This window comes from Scyliorhinus torazame, chromosome 16 (genome assembly GCF_047496885.1).
Source record: "Scyliorhinus torazame isolate Kashiwa2021f chromosome 16, sScyTor2.1, whole genome shotgun sequence".
In the NCBI taxonomy this organism is placed as follows: domain Eukaryota; kingdom Metazoa; phylum Chordata; class Chondrichthyes; order Carcharhiniformes; family Scyliorhinidae; genus Scyliorhinus; species Scyliorhinus torazame.
The window spans coordinates 125,458,704-125,464,703 of NC_092722.1; the positions used below are offsets into that span (position 1 = coordinate 125,458,704).

The 6,000-nt window shown below is 51.6% G+C and overlaps 1 long non-coding RNA gene across 1 annotated transcript in view; it reads right to left on the minus strand.

The window, feature by feature from the left end:
- Positions 1 to 3,537, minus strand: part of LOC140393048 (uncharacterized) — a 49,200-nt gene extending 45,663 nt beyond the window's left edge. Inside the window, exon 1 of the long non-coding RNA XR_011935478.1 lies at positions 3,472 to 3,537. This is a non-coding gene — a long non-coding RNA (uncharacterized lncRNA). The remainder of the gene's footprint in view (positions 1 to 3,471) is intronic.
- Between the last annotated feature and the right edge of the window lie 2,463 nt (positions 3,538 to 6,000).

Sequence of the window (6,000 nt, forward strand, 5' to 3'; positions counted from 1 at the left end):
CATCCCCCCCCAGCGGGTCTGTAATATAAAGCAGCAGATCATCCGCATACAGCGAGACCCTGTGCTCCACCCCCACCCCCCCTCCCTGTGTTAAACCACTGTCACGCCTTTATTAGGTGATGTAAGGTAGGACCTGCACTACAGGTTCGCCGGTAGTCCCTGCCTGCTGGCTCCCCCAGTAGGCGGAGTATAAACATGTGTGTCCTCCATTCAGCAGCCATTTCGCCAGCTGCTGTGGGAGGCCACACATCTTAGAGCAATAAAGCCTCAGTTGTATCCAACCGTAGGTCTTTGTTCAATAGATCGTGCATCACCCTCACTATCACCCACCAGACATTCAAAAAAGAAATGAAAAAATGAAATGAAATTTCATTCAATGCTCTAAGGGCCATTGCCAAGGGCTTTATGGCCAGGGCAAACAGTCGTGGGGAGAGCGGGCACCCTACAGAGTCTAAAATATTCTGACCGGATCCCTAGTGCCTAGTCCCCCTACAGAGACTAAAATATTCTGACCGGACCCGGTTGGTTCTTACGTTCGCCACCGGAGCCTGATACAACAGCCAGACTCAATCCACAAAACCCTGCTCAGACCCGAACCTGCCCAAAATGACCCATAGATACTTCCATTCCACCCGCTCAAAGGCCTTTTCCGCATCCATGGCTACAACCATCTCAACGCCACGCCCCTCCGCTGGCATCATTATAACATTCAAAAGCCGTCTAATGTTGGACGTCAGTTGCCTGCCCTTCACAAACCCTGTCTGGTCCTCCACAATTACCTCCCAAATACAGTCCTCTATATGCATAGCCAGGATCTTTGCCAGCAGTTTAGCATCTACGTTCAGGAGGGAAATTGGGCTCTCTGACCCACAGCTCTCCGGGTCCTTGTCCCGCTTCTGAATGAGTGAGATTGATGCCTGTGATAATGTTGGGGGAAGCCCCCTCAGCTCCTTAGACACATTAAAGGCCTTGACCAGAAGCGGCCGCAACAACCCAGAAAACGATTTATAGAACTCCACTGGGAATCCATCCAGACCCGGGCCTTTCCCGATTGCATCGCCCTTAATCCATCAATCACCTCCCCAAGCCCAGTTGGGCCCCCCAAGCACTCCACCAGCTCCTCATCTACCTTCAGGAACTCCAGCCCCGCCAGAAATTTCCTCATACCCTCCTCCCCGGCCGGGGGTTCTGATCATAGAGCCAACTGTAGAATTCGCTAAACACATCATTTCGAGCCCCCCGGGTCCACCACCTTCCCTCTCATATCCTTTACCTTCCCAATTTCTCTCGCTGCCTCCTGTTTCCTCAGCTGATGCGCTAATCCTGCTAGCTTTCTCCCCATATTCGTAAACTGCCCCTTTTACCCTCCTCAGCTGCCCTCCTGCTCTACCTGTGGAAAGGAGCCCAAATCCCATTTGGAGTCTCTGACGCTCCTTTAGGATCTTCTCATCCAGAGACTCCGCGTATCTCCTGTCCACCTGTAAGATTTCACCGACCAATCTGTCAAACTCTGCCCGTTCAGTCCTCTCCCTGCGGGCCCAAATCGAGATACATTCCTCTCTAATGACTCTTTTCAGTGCTTCTCAGACCGCCCCCCGTGTCGTTGCTCTTTATATACCCCCGGATGGCCTCCCTCACCCGCTCACAAATCTCATCCTCCACTAACAGCCCTACATCTAACCTCCACTGCAGACGCTGGGACTTTACCCGTAAATCTATCCGATGTGGAGCGTGGTCTGACACCATGATTGCTGAATACTCCGTGTCCTCTACCCCGGCTACCAACATTATCCAGCACAAAAAAGTCTCTCCTGGAAAAGACCTTGTGCACATGGGAGTAAAATGAATACTCCTTGCCCCTTGAACTCCCAAGCCTCCACGGCACCGCCCCCCCCCCCCCACCCCCCCCACCCCCCCACCCCCCACCCCCCACCCCATGCGCTCCATAAACCCCCGCAGCTCTTTCGCCATTGCAAACACATACCCCGACCTGGAGCTCGACCGGTCCAGCCTCGGGTCTGAAACCGTAATAAAAATCCCCCCCATAATCAACCGGTGCGAGTCGAGGTCGGGAATCTTCCCCAGCAACCTCCGGACAAGTGACACACCATCCCTGTTTGGGGCATAGATATTTACCAGCACCACCGCCATTCCCTCCAGCTTCCTGCTAACCATAATGAATCTGCCCAGCGGGTCTGTCTCTATCTTCCCCACCTCGAATGCCACCTTTTTATTTACCAGGATCGCCGCCCCCCTTGTTTTAAAGTCCAAGGTCGAATTAAACACCTGTCCGACTCATCCCTTCTTCAATCTGACTTGGTCTCCCAGCTTCAGATGTGTCTCTTGCAGCATGACCACGTCCACCTTCAGCTGCCTCAAGTATGCGAACACACGGGCTCTTTTGATCGGCCCATTCAACCCACGAACATTACACATAACCAGCCTGGTCGGGATGGCACCTCCCCTGCCGATCAACCATGACCTTTCCTCGGCCAGCCCTTGGCCCATGCCCGCACCCTACCTGGCCCGCCCCTCGGCAGCCACCGTCATCGATTCTCCTCCTCCAACCTCCTGCAAATTCCCTCCCCCTCTTCTCCCAACCCCCCTCCCCCCTCACCCGCTACTTTAATCTTCAGCTCACCCCCCACTTTGCTTCCATGAATTACCTCTCCCAGCTAACCCAGCAGCCCCCGCCCCTGGCACCTAACATCTTACCCCCTGCTGATTCCCCTGCCTCCCAATCTTAGCATAAATTCCCCAAACAATGATTACAAACACCAAAAACAAACAATCCCTCCCAAGTTCCATGCAGAGAGGCCCACCCTCCATCTCCTAACAGAATCTTATCTAATATAACACCTTCGAACAATACCAAAGAAACGAAAGAAGAGAAAAATAAAAGGAGAGAAGAGACCAGACAAAGAAAATTGCAATTATATACGCAGAAACTCAAACTGCTTTTCAACCATCGAAACTTAAATTTCATATAACTGGGTTACAAACCTGTTGGACTTTAACCTGGTGTTGTAAGATTTCGTACTGGGTTACATAGAACATAGAACGATACAGCTGTATCGTTCTATGTTCTATGTAAGCCAGTTCTCCACATTCAAGAATTGAGGTCCTTATTTGTCTACCAGGTTATTGTACTTCACCACATCCTCCAGTGACGAAAGTACAGCTCCCAACCCTCATATGTCACCCACAGGCAGGCCGGGTAAAGCAGACCAAACTTTATTCGCTTTGTGTATAGGGCTGCTTTAACTTTATTAAAACTCGCCCTCCTCTTTGCAAGTTCCGCTCCCAAATCTTGGTAGACTCAAATCTCTGCATCGTCCCACATGCACCGTTTTGTCTGCCTGGCGCAACGCACCTGCGCCTACCAGCTCCTCCAACATCCTCCCCACAGACGCACCCACATCCGCCCTTCCGTCCCCTCATGCAGAACAACAATTCGAATATTCTGCCTACGTGAATGGTTTTCTCGGTCCTCCATCCACTCCAATAACCGTTTCAGCTAGTCCTGCAGCACCTTTTAAAAAAAATATATTTTATTCAAGTTTTTTGGCCAAACATAACAATACGTAGTGTTTCTTTTACACAACAATAAAGCAATATAAATAACCGTGGCCAGTTCTAAACAAATAAATAAGTAATATATAAACAAAAACAAAAAACAAAACTAAATGGCAACTGCCTTGTCCAAAATAAATACTCTCCCAAAATATAATCCAACAATCCAATATACAATTACATATACCAAATACCTATACATATAAAATAACATCCCTGAGAGTCCGTCCGATTCCTCCCCCCCGCCCTCCCCTCCCCCCCCCCCCCCCCCTCCCCTGGGTTGCTGCTGTTGTCTACTTCTTTTCCATTCCCTCTACCTTTCTGCGAGGTAGTCGACGAACGGTTGCCACCGCCTGGTGAACCCCTGAGCCGAACCCCTTAACACGAACTTAATCCGTTCTAACTTTATAAACGCTGCCATATTGTTTATCCAGGTCTCCACACCCGGGGGTTTGGCTTCCTTCCACATTAACAATATCCTGCGCCGGGCTACAAGGGACGCAAAGGCCAACACGTCAGCCTCTCTCGCCTCCTGCACTCCCGGCTCTTCTGCAACCCCAAATATAGCCAACCCCCAGCTTGGTTCGACCCGGACCCCCACCACCTTCGAAAGCACCTTTGCCACCCCCACCCAGAACCCCTGTAGTGCCGGGCATGACCAGAACATGTGGGTGTGATTCGCTGGGCCTCTCGAGCATCTCGCACACCTATCCTCTACCCCAAAAAATTTACTAAGCCGTGCTCCAGTCATATGCGCCCTGTGTAGCACCTTAAATTGTATCAGGCTTAGCCTGGCACACGAGGACGATGAGTTTACCCTACGTAGGGCATCAGCCCACAGCCCCTCCTCAATCTCCTCCCCCAGTTCTTCTTCCCATTTCCCTTTCAGCTCATCTACCACGATCTCCCCCTCGTCCCTCATCTCCCTGTATATGTCCGCCACCTTACCGTTCCCCACCCATGTCTCTGAGATCACTCTATCCTGCACTTCCTGCGTCGGGAGCTGCGGGAATTCCCTCACCTGTTGCCTCGCAAAAGCCCTCAATTGCATATACCGAAATGCATTCCCTTGGGGCAACCCATATTTCTCCGTCAGCGCTCCCAGACTCGCAAACGTCCCATCTACAAATAGATCTCTTAGTTGTACTACCCCAGCTCTTTGCCATGCTCCAAATCCCCCATCCATTCTCCCCGGAACGAACCTATGATTGTTTCTTATCGGGGACCGCACCAAAGCTCCCGTCCCTCCCCTATGCCGTCTCCACTGCCCCCAAATTTTCAATGTAGCCACCACCACCGGGCTTGTGGTGTATTTCTTTGGTGAGAACGGCAACGGCGCCGTCACCATTGCTTGCAGGCTAGTGCACTTGCAGGACGCCCTCTCCAATCTCTTCCACGCCGCTCCCTCCCCTTCTCCCATCCACTTACACACCATTGAAACATTGGCGGCCCAGTAGTACTCACTTAGGCACGGTAGTGCCAGCCCCCCCCTGTCCCTACTATGCTGCAAGAATCCCCGTCTCACTCTCGGGGTCTTCCCAGCCCACACAAAACTCATAATGCTCTTCTCAATTCTTTTGAAAAAAGCCTTCGTGATCATCACCGGGAGGCACTGGAACACAAAAAGGAATCTCGGGAGGACCACCATTTTAACCGCCTGCACCCTACCTGCCAATGACAGGGACACCATGTCCCATCTCTTGATATCCTCCTCCATCTGTTCCACCAACCGTGTTAAATTAAGCCTATGTAATGTACCCCAATTCTTGGCTATCTGGATCCCCAGGTACCGGAAGTCCCTTGTTACCTTCCTCAACGGTAAATCATCTATCTCTCTGCTCTGCTCCCGCGGATGCACCACAAATAACTCACTTTTCCCCATGTTCAGTTTATACCCTGAAAAATCCCCAAACTCCCCAAGTATCCGCATTATCTCTGGCATCCCCTCCGCTGGGTCCGCCACATATAGCAACAAATCATCCGCATACAGAGATACCCGGTGTTCTTCTCCCCCCCTAAGTACTCCCCTCCACTTCCTGGAACCCCTCAGTGCTATGGCCAGGGGTTCAATCGCCAATGCAAACAATAACGGGGACAGAGGACATCCCTGCCTCGTCCCTCTATGGAGCCGAAAATATTCAGACCCCCGTCCATTCGTGACCACGCTCGCCATCGGGGCCCTATACAGCAACTGTACCCACCTGATATACCCGTCCCCAAAGCCAAATCTCCTCAACACCTCCCACAAATAATCCCACTCCACTCTATCAAATGCTTTCTCGGCATCCATCGCCACCACTATCTCCGCTTCCCCCTCTGGTGGGGGCATCATCATTACCCCTAGCAGCCTCCGTATATTTGTATTTAGCTGTCTCCCCTTCACAAACCCAGTTTGGTCCTCATGGACCACCCCCGGGACACAATCCT